The 16,774-nt window shown below is 46.4% G+C and overlaps 1 protein-coding gene across 3 annotated transcripts in view; it reads right to left on the bottom strand.

The window, feature by feature from the left end:
* The window catches only part of znf516 (zinc finger protein 516), a 43,091-nt gene extending 26,749 nt beyond the window's left edge, over nucleotides 1–16,342 (bottom strand). For 2 of the 3 annotated variants that reach the window (XM_018750286.2, XM_029248187.1), the window contains exon 1: nucleotides 15,742–16,342. The gene's annotated coding sequence lies outside the window, so the exon portion shown is untranslated. The remainder of the gene's footprint in view (nucleotides 1–15,741) is intronic. The other variant, XM_018750287.2, reaches the window with a different exon arrangement.
* Between the last annotated feature and the right edge of the window lie 432 nt (nucleotides 16,343–16,774).

The raw sequence follows: 16,774 nt of genomic DNA, 5'->3' as shown, positions 1-16,774 counted from the left end.
TAGGGGGGAAAAATGTTTTTCCCAAAACACAGTGTTATAGATTATTATAAGGGACTGAAGGAAAACATTACCCGTGAAAGAAATATATATTTCACCAAGCGGAAGAACACTTACACTCTCGGCAATGCTCTGGGTATATAAGATAAGGTTTTGTTTTCATGAAAAAGAACATTATCTTACCGGTTATCTTATATAATGTTGCTCAGAAATGTTTTTCTTATGCAGTTCCCCCCCCCCAAAAAGTGTTCCTCAGTCGTCTTACACCCACCTTTGGACTTTTGATCCAGATTAATTTTGGTTTTAGCAGCAACGAACAAACAAGCAAGCTGACAATGCAAAGTGGGGTAAAACAACTGCTGTTATGATAAAATCTTAAAGGTTTATCTGCATTGTTTTGCTTTCATAGAAGGGAAAGGTTCGGTCTTTAAAAGAAGAGAAAAAAAGAAACGTGATATGGAAAAATACTTTTGAGCGGTTCTATATACCTCTGCAATACACGTATCCATCCCTACCTGCCTAACCCTGCCGGCCTGCTGCAGAGATGCTGCAAGATGCTGCCGCAGGTAAACAGACGTAGGGCCTGGCTGAGCAACGTGCACCAAATGGCACAAGTAACACTTAATGGGAAGCTCCATCCCCCTAACGGACATCAGACAGCTTCGTGCGGAAAACCAGATATATTGCAGGCTGCTAAAGACAGCAATTGTTACGGCAGCCGCAAGCCAACAATGGCAAAGCGATTAAGAGATGTGTCATTTTAAAATGTCATTCTCAAAAGCAAAAACCCTATTTTCCGTCCCATTCTTGCCCAAGTCTTACACAACCGCATTCATGAGTACAGAAAATACCTTTAAAATAGCTTTGACGCTCACCAGCAGCGTTATTTCCTTCCCTGAAAGCTTTCTGGAATCCTAATTAAAACAGTCTTTGTGCAAATTGTCTCTGCTTTGCCGACATGCCCAGACCCAGGTACCTTGCGACGTGAAGAGGAAAATAACCGCCACCGCTGTGATGCCTCCCTTTTCTGTGGCAAACAATGCTTTTTGTCTTCGCAGCAAAGGACTGCTCACAACTGCTTTTCATATTCAGCCCAAGGGTCAGATAGACGTGCATTCACATTGAGGCGCGGAGGCTCCGGCTCCGGCGAACCCACACACGCACGGCCGTGCCGTACAAAGCGAGCGCGCTTACAACTTTTCAACAAGCATGTGTTCGGTGTGCCTTTTCGGAATAAAACGCGCCGTCGCGTTGGCCTTGCTCTGCTTTTTGAGATTAAAGAACACGCCAGCTAGAGAACGAAAAACTTAAACTTTAGAAATTCTTCACGGGGGGAGGGGGGGGGGGTGTGGTGGCGCAGCGGGTTTGGCCGGGTTCGAGTCCCGCTTGGGGTCCCTTGCGATGGACTGGTGTCCCGTCCTGGGTGTGCCTCCTCCAGCCTTGCGCCCTGTGTTGCCGGGTTAGGCTCCGGCTCACCGCGACCCCGCTCAGGACGAGGTGGTTGTAGACAGTGTGTGTGTGCATGTCATATTCTTCACGTGCTGTTTCCCGGCACTGACGGGTGCAGGGCTTTGGGAGGCGGCAGGGAAGCATAGCGCTTGGAGCTATCGCCTTGCAGCGAAAGGGCTCGGGTTCAAACCCCAATTCTCAGTGAAGTACCCTCAACCAAGATTCTCACCCTGAATCGATGGAGGGAAAAATGGCTCATTGTGAGTAGCTTAGTGTTCAAATCATAAGCTATTCTGGAGAAATACATCTGTGAAATTAACACATAATTTGGCAATACCAGGATTTAACCATGTATTCTTTTAACGGCGCTCAAGCCGGAATGCGCCTAGACCGTAGAAAGTTCAGCAATGACTAATTACTCCCTTCCCCGTGGCCACGTGCACCTTAGGCCTCCGCTGTTCCGCATGCCTCTAATTTTAGACGTCACCCGGGATTCGTCCTTCGTGATCTCGGGATGTCAGTACGAAGTGCGGCTCACCTGCTTCCAGAATCAGTAAATTACCATACACACGCCGGCAGAGACACATGGCTATCCATCACGCACATCAGGTAAAGGATGGTGAATAACAAGGCTTTTGGGTAATTAATGTTCAGTCACGCCGTAACCTTTGACAGAACCGCTGACAAAGATGAAGGTGGCGCCGGCTCAGCCGGGAAAACAACAACGCGGAGAGGAACGAGTCGGTCCTCTCGTCCGGGATTTTCTCCTTCTGCGGCGGCCGATCAGCTGACGGTACGGTTTGCGCTGCTGTCGCCCGAACCCCCTCTCGCTCTTTTAAGCCGGAGGCCTTGGCGCAAAGTGCGCATCACGAATGGCGATGGGAGTACAAGTTGCCCTTCGCTCCCAGAGTGAACCCCGGCACTAAACCCTTAACCCTGTTACACAACAAATAAGCAAGGATTAGTCCTTTTAGAATTTTGCTAAGTGCTGAATGGATTATTTGTCTTTTTACACACATTATGAGGAAAACAAAGAGCCATCTAGGCAGCAAGACTTTCCCATATTGGAAAGAAGGAAAAAACGAATAGATGTTCACCATAAATATGGCATGTTTGTGCAGTCACTGTGATTTATGACCACTTTCCCTACCAGTTTTAAGTACGAAGCATGCCAATGAGCTCTGGTACGTATTCAGCAAAAAAAAATAAATAAATAAATAAAATATTGCTAGAGGTAAATATTTAGAGTGGCGATGATGAAGGCGGGAAGCGGCCGAAAGCCCTTATGTAAGGACCGCGACGCAGTTTGGATGCGGGATGCTTACATAAGGGCAAGGAGCCACTCAGCCTGTGACACCGCTGCGTGTCCTCCAAACACGGAGACAGGAGCGTGTTTCAGCAATACCCCTCCCAGCCAGGCAGATCAAGCCTTGCCGCAAGCGAAGGTCGCTCGGGGTAACCCGCCGCACGGCCGAGCAGGAAGGGAACCCCATCCTCCCTCATCGGGCCCAGACCAGCGGAAGCGCTCTGTTCGGGTAGCTGCGTGACCGTCCGAGACAACGCCCCGCCATCTCCAATTAAGCGTCACCTGAGGTGCCGCGCACCACTCATTTATGCATTCATAACCAGACGCATTCAATATTTGTTTTGTCGACCGCCGTGCTCCGCATTGATTGGTTGCGTTGGAACGTGGCCCAGGTGTAATCTGACAGCATTAGCTTTCTCTCTAAATAAAGCGCTGTGGACAGGGATTAGATTATCGCGGGCAGGTCGCCTCTGACGGTGTCTCTGCACTGCGGTGAGCTGACAGCGCTCTTGGTCATGAAACGGAGGTAATGCCCTGTGCGAGGTCCCTCACTGGAGGGGGAGTCCCTGAAAGTATCACTTCAAATGATGTGGTTTTTTTTTTATTATTATTATTATTATTATTTATAACATGCCACCCGAATAAAAAGGGAAGAATACTGAGCGGCACTTGCTGTGAAACAATCAAGGAATATTAGTGGGTAAAAAACAGAGCATTTTGTACCGTTTGAAAACCCAAAAAACAAACGGGAGAGAGCTTATTTGGAATACTCTGAGGTTTTTTTTTATTATTATTATTCATAATATTAAAGAAGGTGTAAAACACTGCGGTTGTGGGTTCAAATCGAGCCCGGTCTGTGAGGAGTTTGCATGTCCTCTCCATGCTCACATGGGATTCCTCCCACAGTGCAAAGACACGTATGTTTGGTGATCTGGTGAATCAAAACTGCACGCTGTGTGTGTCGCGTCAGCTGAATGAGTGCGTGACCTTGCACTTCGCCTTGGACTAAGGTCTCGGCTGAACGCCAGTTAACGCTACTGAGGGAAACGCCGCATGTTTAAACTGAAGTATGTGAGAGTGACTGCAGGAAGGTCTGCTGTTAAGAGCAGCGAAGGATGAATGAGTCCTGAGTGCAGGTTGACTGCAGCGTTAAGTGTCAGGTGAGCAGCACAGCGCCACCCCCCCAACCCCACATCGAGCGGACAACGCTGACCTTGTGAGGGAACGGCAGAATCAGACCTTGCACAGTTGTCTGATCAATAAAGTTCATCTGTCTATACCACACTATACAACACAGCTTGGGCTGTCCCCACGAAAAAAAAAAAAAAGAAAGCCAAATGGAGAAATCTAAACCTTTTAATCTAAGTTTTAATACTTGGCTGTCTTCTGATTGGTGAGCTTGACGGGTACTGGCCAGTGGGCGCCTTCCAAAATCATCAGACTAAAAAAAAAAAGCATCATTTGGACACATGGACCTACAGGAAATCCCGGGAGGAAATCCCTAACAAGAGAAAGGAGGCGAGAAAAGGCCAGAATCCGCTATCTATACGTCCCGTTACGGCGAAAAGTGAGCCACGTGATGTGTTAATGTTACACCAAAAACGAGATTACGCGTTAATACCGGAGGCCTCCCAGAGAGGCAAAATCAGAGGTGGCTAACGTCAAACCTGAAAGGAGCGGGTCTCCCTGGTAACCTTACACCGGGAAACCTAACTCTGCATAAGGGAGGTGAGCAGAGGGATCTGCCTCCAGCCTCTGCTTTTATTACTACTGCGGATCAGCCTGGACGTCGCTTCTCCTCCTCCATGTGGCCACAATGTGGGAGCCGGGGAAGTGAAAAGACACGGGGGGCCTGCGATCTGGGACCGATCTGGTAAGGGAGGAGCCAGGCGAGGGGGCGCCTGTCTGTGTTTTTACTGTACAACCCCCACTGCCGGACCACAGACTTCAAAGGGGCTGGAAACCACAGTTAACCCTTCAGATGGGGACGTCCCTTCGGGGAATGTCGGGTTTTCGAAACCCACGGCTCCTGCACTACAATACGTGTGTGTTTCGGGGTCTAAAATCAAACCCTGAAATTTCGTAGTAATCAGAGAGAAGCCGTCGGTATGCAGAGTACTATGGAAAACAATGGCCACTTTCCCTCATTTTGAGGTGGAGAAGGTGGCAAACTGTAGATGGACCCCAGAAAAAGCCTCACTCCCCTCTTCCTTCCTTTTACATGACTTTGGCAAGTTGAGTTGAGCTGCATGCCTCTCCGCAGCGCCAAACAGTCCCGCATGTGGCCCGGCTCTCCGGGTCCAATAAACGCATTAGCTGGAAAAAGATTCAATATTGCCTAAAGATATTTACGATTTTCTTTCATGAATAATTCAGACAAAAAGTCACCAAGCTTTCACAAATGACATAAGGATATTAACCCAGCTTTTTGTTTCAGTTAATTCTGTACTCTGGACGTGATAAATAATTAAAAGAAAGACAGTATTACATAAAAGGAAATAAATAATACATTCAGTTTACCTACCACTTTGGTTTGGGAATTATCGCAATGGTAGAAGACAAAGAGCACAGATGATTTTAATGGGGCTACTTTAATTTGCGCCTCCTTTTTGGCTCTCAGGTAACAATAAGAAACTTCAATTAAATCCATTAGCTACGTTAACTATATGTCTGCCGATTAAAATATGACATGCAGTGTCCATAAAGACGGGTCCTTGTTTCACAGGCCAACATGCATCCTCCACTCAGGCGCATTTTCCCCAAGCGAAACCGGCGTCACCCTGGGTGGACCCTGCTCTGGACCGCCACGACCATGCCTTAGGACTACTTACATTCAGTAATAACTGACTTGAAACGTGAGTAAAATAACATGTGGGCACTATAAAAAGTGGCGAGGGTAGAGGACTACAGATTTAAATATACTTGTACCTTGCAGACAATCACGATTTTTCAGTAGACCGAGTACGAGTATTTTAATCAATGGGCCTAATGGCGTGAACCTCAAATGACAGGGCCGGCCTCCCAAAGAATCTACTGAAAAGCAGGATCTGCCACAACTGCAGAAGTGCTAATCTAATTACGACATGCACCCCCAGCTGTGCAGCACCGCGCTCAGCAAGAGAGTTTAATTACTCTGCTCCACGTTGGTGGCGGAGTTTAGAAAGGAGGCGTGCAAAGCCAGCAAAACTGGGATCTCCTCAAGGTCATACTGCTTTATCGCCAGCATCTGCGCATCTGCACTCTCCTGGACACACCTCTGTCTAACAGGAAATCCATCTGACAGCAGAGCAGGGACTTCCTGTCACACGGGCAATAAGCACAGGTGTCAAGTACAACGCTTTTTTTTTTTTTTTTTTCTGGGGGGGTGGGATTGATTTTGATTTGGAACAGGCCCGCTCGACTCACGACGTCACCGTGGCTGAGGCTTTATGATCCCGTGTGCCTGGTGGCGATCTGCAATGTGAGCCCAGCAGTCCCGCACGCCAAGCTCATCAAAAATGGACGAGACATTCGGGAAGGGGAGGGGCGTGGGGACGCGACGGGGACGGGGCACGCGGCAGGGCGGGGACAGGGCGCAGCACGGAGCGAGAGAAACGGCAGCGCGAGCCGGGGGATTGAGCCCACGTAAAACACAGATCTTCTATTATGACTTATGCATTCATAAAAGAGAAGAGAGGGTCTACTGTCAGAGGCTCTTTGTGCAAGCCTGCTGGCACATACACACACTAGCTGCTGGCACACTGAAAGCACACAAAGGTACACTCTGATACCTCCTCGTGCCTCTCCATTGGAGCTGTACTGTATGAAACAGCATTTTTACAGATGGCAGCCCTCATTCATTGTGTTTCATGGCCTTCAGGCTGTGTTCCATCTTAAAGGATACAATGAGCTGTGTTACACAGGTACACCGTGACATTCACTTGCATGCTCATAATTCCTGTATAGCGACATAAAAAGGTAAATCAAGGGAAAATAACTGTAATAGTTTCACTATATAACAACAACAACAACAACATTAGAAGTGGCTTTGGAGAAAAGCACCAGCTAAATAATAATAACACTACAGTTATTTATTTAGCTGGTGCTTTTCTCCAAAGCGACTTCCAATGAACTCTATGTAGTGTTACCAGGCCACACACCTTATTCACCACGGTGACTTACACTGGGTCACTCACCCATATAGCAGTGGAACACACTCTCTCTGTGTCACTCATACTTTGGGTGAACCTGAACAGCATGTCTTTGGACTGTGGGAGGAAACCAGAGCACCCGGAGGAAACCCACGGAGACAGCATACAGACCCCACACAGACTGAGCGGGGATCGAGCCCACGTCCTCTCGCACCACCCAGGCGCCGTGAGGCAGCAGCGCTATTCGCTGTGCTGCCCATGTCACAATTACTAGTTGTAACGTTATAAAATAAATCGCGGTTTTGTAAATCTGTAGTTACTTTTCATCTCCAAGTGATTTAATAGGAAGACTAATTGCATTAAGAAAACATGTCATTGCGGACGCCAACCCAAAGGAGAGCGTTTCAGGAGTCTCTGCACTCTCACGTGTTTGGGGTACGTGATGTACTTATAGAAACACTCCTTTCAATCAGATATGATTAGCAAGCCATGCAGAGGACAGAGAGATCAATTCCATGCATTACTGACATCTGGGGCTGACAAACAGCTCCGCTGGTCAATAGTGCCTCTGACTCGCTCCGTTTTCTATCGCTCTTTTTAGAAACGCACACAGGGCTGTAACAGAGTGCCATACAAGTAATACAGTGCCATGTTATGCGACCAGTAGGAGTGGATTTGCACAAATAATGCGCTTTTCATGCAGCGCGCCGCAGATCACAATCTCACTCAAAAGTGCGCGTACATCTCTGACTACACGGTGAATAATTTCTGATTTAAATTACAAACGATCCCAAGGACTTCCACTGGAAGAGCACTGAGGAAAAGCCACAATTTCTGTTACACGAAAGTAAACGCAACAGTACATCTGGGTAAACGAGTGGTAAAACTGTCAACAGGAATATGATTTTTCAGCCAACTAAAAAGAAGACTGAACACACTGTGGGTGACAGGAAAGGGAGTGGAACATGTTCCAACTGAACAGCAATTGTACAGTTTCTGGATAATAAGTGAGTATTAAAAAGTAGCACATCGAGTTACATTTCTTCTGAGTCAGCTTAGCATTTCCAAGAAGGAACCTTTTTTGACATAATTGCAACAGTGGTGTAAATAACTGTCAATTTTAATCATATTTTACTTTCGGGAACAACAAAACTCTTGTACTAATTGTCACAACTTAAGGAAGAGGGCAAATATTTAAGTCACATGGGCTCCAATGATGGTCCTCTTGGTTGAACTCTTGGTCGAACTCTTACTGCAAACGTATTCAGAATGTTGAGGTGTTCGGTTGCCATCAACCCGAGCTACGAAGACCACCAATATTCTCCATGGTCTTCATATTCAGAATGTATAATAACCTAAATGAATGGAAACTTCCAGAAATGGAATGGAGCGCTGCCATATCTTTGATTTTTATACAATTATTGAATAATGTATGATAATTTGTAATGAGAAATTGTAATAATGACCAAAGTACCTCCAAATGCAATACAAATAAAACAACACTAATGCGGCAGAGTTAGACTCTTTACCAAATCTCATGTCATGGAACCGCTTCTGCCTTGTATCTTGTAAATATTTACAGTCAACATGTGCACAGATCCACACCTTTAATGGCAACGTTTTTTCCGTGCGAGAGTTTTGCAGCCACGGTACGAGATCGCCGCGTTTACCAGTCATCCCACAGATTTTAGCACAATTCTATCGCTCATTCTCGCGGTGGTGGGAAACACAATCTGGACTCGACGAGAACACACGTGGACCTTACCGGCGTTCGGTCCTCGTTCTTTCAGATCGGTGCCCGACAGGCCGCCTACCCCGGTCACAATACAGGGGTGTGAGTGGTGCCAGGTGAGCAACATCTCTGGTTCACCAGGCTTTCGCACACCACAAGTACCAAGGGTGGCCCAGCACGGTGGTGGGGTGGAGGGGTTTACACTCTCGGCCCATTAATTAACAGCCACCTATTCATTCAGAGGGCCTCAGTCACGCTGGTGGAGGTTTCGCTTATTTAGTTCACGACTCACGTTGCGAAAGGGGAAAGTCGAGTGACTCACAGGCCTGCCGGGAAGACGGACCGCGCGGTTGTGCCTGATCTTATAGCCTTTTTGCCACATTGCCCAGTTGCCCTGCCGACGAAAGAGACGGCGGCTGCGGTTTGCAGAGCGCCGCTTCAATTTCTCCACGTGTGAATACAAAGCTGAGAGTGCTGGCAAAAAACCAAAGTGCGCTGAAAGTTCTGCAAAGTTCTGACACCAGGCACTGCCAGTTATGATTCATTAGTACACCAGCTGCGTGAATAATAGATTTGCTTACACTCCAGTTTATGCACCAATACTCTCAATGCATCTGGCCTCCTGCTACACTCCAATGCGCGCGAATATTTTCGGAAACGGACCTTATGAAGAACTAGGAATTAAGACAATTACTAGAAATACGACAGATAAACGCAAGCACTAAATGAGGATGGAGACGATCTGCCAGTGCAGCGGTCTGTGCTAAAATTAGGGAAATACACTCTTTAATCCCTAATCGACCCTGAAAAGAGCGGCAAGCCGACCCCCATTTAAGACCACCAACTTGTACACACCAATCGCAGCACTGCGCGCTAAATCCCTCTCTCAAAGCCCACCCCCCCCCACTTCCTTAATCCCAATGATTATTAAATTAGTTTTCTTTTGCCCTAATTCTTGCTCGCTATTTTTCTCGATAGCTGCCATGCATGCTCTATATCGATCGCAATATAAAGAAGATTACCCTAATAGCAGGATTAGGTACCACATGCTAGGCGAGCATATCATCTCTAAGGCATGGTGTCTAGCCCTTCTGACAAGTGGAAAGAATTCAAGACTTTTAGCATACAAATAAACGATGCCCTTCACAACTTCCATTAGGAAGACGCTGTCCTTTTCATTGATTCCAGTTTTTTTTTTTTTTTTTTTTTTTGCATTGGAGATGCCAGGGTGTACCTCACATCCCTACCCTAATCGTGTACTTTTACAATGGGATCACCCATCGGGCATTTTTCTCTCGAAAATAATACCACATCTATCCTCTTGCCCCATCAAATTCAAACAGTGATTAAAATCTACCTCATCAAATCTGTTCCAATTGAAACAGGCCACAAACTATGAAGGACGCAACAGAACCGGGCAATGGATAAAGCGACACACAATGAAAACCAGCAAATCGTGTCCTAATAAACCCTTGTGAGAGCAACATGAGAATGAATATTTGAAAATATTTGAGATGCAAAAGCTGACATTTTGCGAGGCCAGACGAAGGAACTGAAAGTCCATTGAGTCCGTAAAAGAGGCATTTCAGTAATCTGTTGCCGATCCGTTACAATGGCAGCTTTGTCTCCTTTGTTTGGGAAGGTCGCAAACATGCATCCGAATATTCTCAGCGAGAACGATACTTCCAATTAACTCCCACAAAAAAAAGGGGGGGGGGGCAAAAACTTCAATAGGAAATTTTGTTCGGAAAGCCTTTGACATAGAAAGGCCGACGAATGAGCGAGCTGAGGCTACCGACGGGTTACAGGACACACGTCCACCGCTGACATCCTCCACCCTAATTTCTAAGGACAAATTACACAGGAAGTGGTGATACTGCAGTAGGCAGCTTAGTGATTAAGGAAGTTGACTTCTGCTAATGCTGTGTGTACCTGCAAGCTTGGCAGACTTCAGCTGCATCGGATAAAAGTGTGTGATCAGCAGCTAAATGACAGCATGAAATCGCAGTGAAGGAGCATTACTGAAACTATAGCCGTGGTCTGTAACCCCTAAAAACCGTAACATCTCTCACTTAAACTTACGCCTGAACCCAGTATGGTACTAGAGTTTAAAATGTAGCTCTAATACTGAACCACTCTGTTTTCTTTTAATTAACGTTGTTGTTTGCCTTCCTGGTTTCCTGCTCACGCGGTAGTACTAAGTATACTGAAGCAGTGTATATGATACACACCTGCTAATGAGAGAGCGCACAGTGTTTGTGTTTGCAGTAAGCTTTTTTTTAAACGCCCAGAAAAAGAGGCATTTTACCCAGTGTGAATATAAATGCTGATGAGCCCATTCTCAGAAGCAGCAGAGCAACAACAGCATGGGTCTTTTGTCAATTGAGATGCCACAGATAAAGCAGAGTTGAGGTCTGAATCTGGGGCATCAGATCCACCCGGTGCTATACAATCTGCGATCTCGCATTTGCTCCAAAGTGCTCCACATGTTGCCACATGGAGCCACAACATTGAAAAAATGGAATTCTGAAATCAGTGCAAGAAGTTCCCCAATTTTAAGGGCAGGCTGTTTATTAAACTAGTAAGCAGACTGAATCGGTGACATTGACACGCTGTCTGAAACCACTCCTCCCAAGCAGGGTTGTGGTGAACCAAAGCCTAACCCAGCAACACAGGGTGCAAGGCTAAAGGGGGAGGGGGATATTCCCAGGATGGGATACCAGACCATCACAAGGCACCCCAAGCAGGACTTGAACCCTGGACACACCAGAGAGCAGGCACAGGAGAAACCCACCACACCACCCTCAGTGAGACCCTTTTATGTTAAACATCAGTAACCGAACAAAGAAATCACACACACACACACACACACACACACACACACACACACACACACACACACACACACACACACTAAAACCACTGGTCCCGATGAGCCTGAGCTTAACCCGGCAACACAGGCCGTAAGGCTGGAGGGGGAGGGAACACACCCAGGATGGGACACCAGTCTGTCGGAAGGCACCCCAAGCAGGACTCAAACCCCAGACCCACCAGAGAGCAGGCACAGGCCAAACCTGCTGCACCGCTGCGCCCTCACCAATGAAATGCTTTATCTTATTGCAACATTTGCATTTATTTATTTATTTAAGCAATGCTTTTCTCCAAAGCAACTTCCAATGAACTCTATGCAGTGTTACCAGCCCACACACCTCATTCACCGAGGTGACTCAGAATAACAATAAGACAGTCCAACTAAACAACACAGTCTAATTAAAGAAAAGTTTAAAATGTGACAGAATGCTACCAGGCACTGACTGACAAGATCACAATTCTACTGTGTGTGATTGTTTGTGTATCTTATATTAATAAAAAAAAATGGAAGGAGGTTATCAGGATTCATCTATCTTGTGTTTTATGCACCTACTTGAGCGATGAACATCGGTGCATCAAGTGGAAGGTAACAAACTAGGTTTACTTAAGAATCACATGTCTGCAGCCATGCCTCTTTCTCTAATCATGTTTGCACGAAATTGTACTTTTGCTGAGATGTACGTCGCTTTGGACAAACGCTTCTGCTAAATGAATAAATGTAAATGTACTGTAAAGGTAATCAACTGCAGTACAATAAATTCGGTCCGATATTTAAAAATGTATTTGGATATTTTTCCAGGAGCGGGTCCTTAGCTTTCATCGATGTCTTAAAGGGATTTGGGGCCCAAGAAAGACTTTGATGTGGGGCAGTAGTTAGCGCTGCTGCCTTAGACCCAAAGGTTGCAGGTTCAAGTCTCAGCTGTAGTACCCTTGAGCCAGGTACCAATGGGTGAAAAAGGGTAAGTGGCTTTAGAGAAATGAATAAATGTGAGAGACTGGTGATGTAGAGCCGTCCAGCCTCAGCAAGCAGGAGGGGGGGGGGGTCCCGCATGGGAGGTCAACCTGTTGCGGCCGCGAGCGGAGCGCAAGCTCCTCTCATTGGGAATCACTCGGGCTCCTCTTGTGACAACATCCATCCGCCTCGCTATCTTTCAGTTGAACCACATGCAAATTTCAGGAACGGAGAACGCTTTGCATCACGCATGTTTGTGTCTCAAAATTGTACGTAATCGAGTTCGGCGCACGTCGACTGTGTCAGGTAATAAGTTACGCGTTTCTGAAACAGAACAGAAACTCCGCACACTTAATTTACAGCATCGATATCATTATCATATATAAGCGTCAACGTGCTTTCCCCGTCTGCTCTTCGTTCAATCTACCATCATCATGCCCACATAGTTATTTAAGAGAAGGGCGTATTATACTTACGCTGCTGCTATGAATAAACTGCAGTTTTCCGTTAAATGAACTCACGCGAAGTGTAGTCTTCGCTGAACAGCATCCGAGCGTTTCAGGGACTCTTGTGGGGAAAAAAAAAAAAAAAAAAAAAAAAAGTTCAGCACGAGAAAATGAAATCTGTCAGCGCAGTCGTCGTCCAAAAAAAAGTTCGCGGCGTGCTAAAGTGTTATTTCCTCGCAGGATTTCTGCCTTAGAGGTGGCACACAACGCAAGATGAGCGCAGTTACATATACATCCCTCCAGTTTAGTTACATCCACAGAGACTCCGGGGAATGAGAGAGATGATCGGGGGGGAAAAAAACAAAAAAAAAAAAAAGACCAAATTCACAAAGCGTCGGGCACTGCCACCATCCACTAGCCGGTGAAATCGCTTCCGTTTATTAGAACTACTGTCCCTGTCACATTTTCCTCCTCCTCAAAGTTCCGCCCGCCCTTGCGCGCGCGCGCGCGCCGTGAACAGAATTCCAGCGGCGCGCCAGTGGCCCCCAGCGCCGCCCGCCGTAGAAGTGAGGGTCTCCCCCTGCGGCTCGCGGCGGTAGGTGTCTCGCTCCGCGGAGCGAACGCACCCTGCCCGTGCGCGTGACGTCACCGCGAACAAAGTCGCTCCAAAGAAAGGAAAGGAGTCCAAGCCCCGCCCACAGGCCGTAATTGCGTTCGAACAGCTCGGCTATCGCTTTCAGGTGCAAACGGAAGAGTTTCGTCTCTTCGTGGGGGCGTAACGCCACTAGCTACAGTAGCAACTCCACCAGCCGAAACACATCTCCACCGTATATATACTACAGTGGCCCCGTGATGTTCAAAGTAAGACAAGTGCTTAAAAGTTGCTTTTCAAATTCCGCGCAGCCCACGCACGTACGCGTTTGCGCGTTGAGAAGGGGAGCGCGTGCCGTGTCGAATGGCCTGGTTTCGAGAGCCTCAATTACTATTGAAAAAAAAAGTGAGTACCGGCGTCGTTCGTTGGCCTCCCACTGTGGAAGTGGGTTATGAAAAGCAATTCCGTTACTCTCCGTCAGTAGAAACAGTCCTCCCACTGAATTGAATATGGGTATTGTGTCTAGAACCCTGGTGGCTGGTGGGAGCGAAGCTCTCGGACACGCGGAGCAATTCTGTACTGATTCATTCTTATTATTGATGATGATAATAATAATAATAATAACAACAACAACAACATTAGGCCCATTGCTGTCCATATCCTCCACTGCATATATTCCTTAGTTTGGGTCTGTGTGCGTGTGTGTTGGGGGTTGCCGAGACAATTATTTCGACTGCTATTGTGTTCATGGACGAAGTGGACTTTGAAGGCTCTTTCATGGATCTGTAACCCCTCACGAGCATTATAAAGCTTTACATCAAATGCATTCGCTCACCCCAACAATAAAGGATGCTGCGCACATGACATGTCACACGTGACTTGACCCCCAGGAAACTGTACGCAGGTACTAATAAGAACCGTCCGTCGCAAACGCACTAAAACATTCAGACTGGAAATCCAAACGCGTCTTGCGTTCAACTTACAAGCCAGCAAATCGCTTCCCTGACGTGTGCATGAAAAGTCAACTGTCTTTTCTCGTATCACCGACAATGAATGAGCTCAGTATTCATTTCAGGAAATTGAGGTTTTGGCAGGCAGCATATATTTTTTTGCATTTAAAATGAAACTTCTAGTGATAAAATATAAACCATTATTGAAGCCCTTTAAGTAATCGACATGTGAAATGTCCTTTTCAGTTTTAACTATTACTGTTTTCGGGTGTATTAAAAGCACGGGTGTGTTACAAGAAGTTTTTTTTTTTTTTTTTTTTCCCCTTTATGTAGAAGTTGCTTTTTCCAGAACAACGCCAATCTAGGTTTAAAAGTCACACCAAATACGTTAGTCATTTCACTCTGCGCCATTCGAGAAAGAAATAAAAGTCAAGATCAGTAAAATGCAAGCACGCCAAAAGCATTGCAACATTTTAGCTCTTGAAGTACCATGAAAGAGGAATTCATGAAAACACTTCTAACAGGATGTGCAAGCAATCTCCACAACTGCCATTTGCGTTGCTGGAAGAAATGCTGCAGAACGTGATACATAAACCTTGTGATTATTTATTTATTTATTTATTTATTTTTAAGTTCGACTGCTAAGAATTTCAAAGTAAAAATATTAAAGAAACACGCCCGAACGCCCCTTTGTCGGCTCATAAACAAGTAAGCCGGAGCAGCAATCCATCAGCCCACTTCACTTGTCTCCCAGGCTTATTCAGTCGCTCTGCCTGCATTTACAGCACATATGCAATTGTAATAAACACTCGCAAAGAATAAATGAGGTGTCAGCTTTATTTGCCAAGGAGATTCCCAGCTGCGACGTTAAGTTGATTTCGCGTCTGCGAAACGGTCACAACCCACAACTTCCCAAAATAGACCAGAAAAGCCGCAGCCCAGTCCTTCCTTCGCGTGTTCAAAATTCAACACCGTGGAGCTATGAGGACGCACAATAATAATAAACAGCGCGTTTCTCCCGAGTGTTTTATCCATTTCACCCCTTACTTTGGAACTGCAACGAGCTCAAGCGCACAGCCTAATAAAGGATAAGCGCCGCCGTTACACCAACTCGCTACTTTTACAGCAGCACTGTTTTCAAAGGCGCGTTTGAGGCATTTCGCGCGAGCATTTCGGAAGGAAAGTTATTCCATCATGATTATAATACCTCAGAGAGCAGCATGCATCCATTATAAATGAGATCTAAGAAGACATTGTGGACCGTCATGCCCTAACTAAGAGTAAGACGGGATCGAAATAATAGCAGCGATGCCTACCTTCGCAGCATTATCAGTGTTTCAGATAAGAGATCATCATAAAGGGGGAAAAGCAGCTGAAGGTGAGACTGCATGTTACGTTTGCACATGAGTGAGCCGCGTCCATTATTCCAGCAGGGATTACCTTCAATGGCGCACAAATGTCCTGAATCGAAACGCGGATGATCCCCCCCCCTCCCAGAACGGCTTCGTCCCCGGTCAGTCACCATCTGCATGGGCAAAGGTGAAAGACGGCGCGGGACAGCGCCTGATGATGGAAACACCACCACAAAAGAAGAAGACGTTTCGACGGGAGCGTCACGCGAGCCCGCGCTCCTACGTCAGTTTGGGCTCTCGCTGCACCTGAGGCCACGATGGTTTCTCCCGTGTCAAATCTCTTATCCTCTCATCAGCAAGAAGTTCTGGCGATGCAGAGAAAAACAAGTGCGGATGCTGGGGGGGACCGAAAGTCTCCGAAGTTGTTGCGCCGAACACGCGTTACAGTAGTAGGCGATCGCGACGGGCTAGTTCATTTGCATGACACGATGATGATGTTGTGCAGTTTGATTAAATAGTTGCTGCACGTTATATATTATCATCCAGAACTGTACGTCTCATGATTGAACCTGGGATGATTTCAAATGCATGATTTGCCATTGGTAATGGTAATCGATGAGAGTAGTTAAATTAAAATGAAGCAGTGCAGTCCACGTTCATCATGCATTATCTTTTTGAGTATATTGATTAATTTGATTGTAACTAATTAATTTCCAAGTGCTTTGCGTGCATAGGCGTCGATACTGTAACCATTCGGAAAGAGGCGCCTGTTTCCCGTTGTGAAAATGAAAATGTAGATGTGAATAAAAAGCGTGACGCTCCTCAGTGTGCGTTTCACACGTCACAGCCGGTCCTCTTGTTCTTCTGCTCTGCGATCGTCCGATCCGCCAAAGCCGTTGCGCTGATAAACTGCCCCCGTTCCAAACTGCTTCTTTCCTCCTACATTTAAAGTGTAAACGATAATAACCAACATACTGTAAGCTACTGGTAACAGGAG

This window comes from Scleropages formosus, chromosome 23 (assembly GCF_900964775.1).
Source record: "Scleropages formosus chromosome 23, fSclFor1.1, whole genome shotgun sequence".
In the NCBI taxonomy this organism is placed as follows: Eukaryota; Metazoa; Chordata; class Actinopteri; order Osteoglossiformes; family Osteoglossidae; genus Scleropages; species Scleropages formosus.
This window is presented reverse-complemented; position numbering and strand designations above follow the sequence as displayed.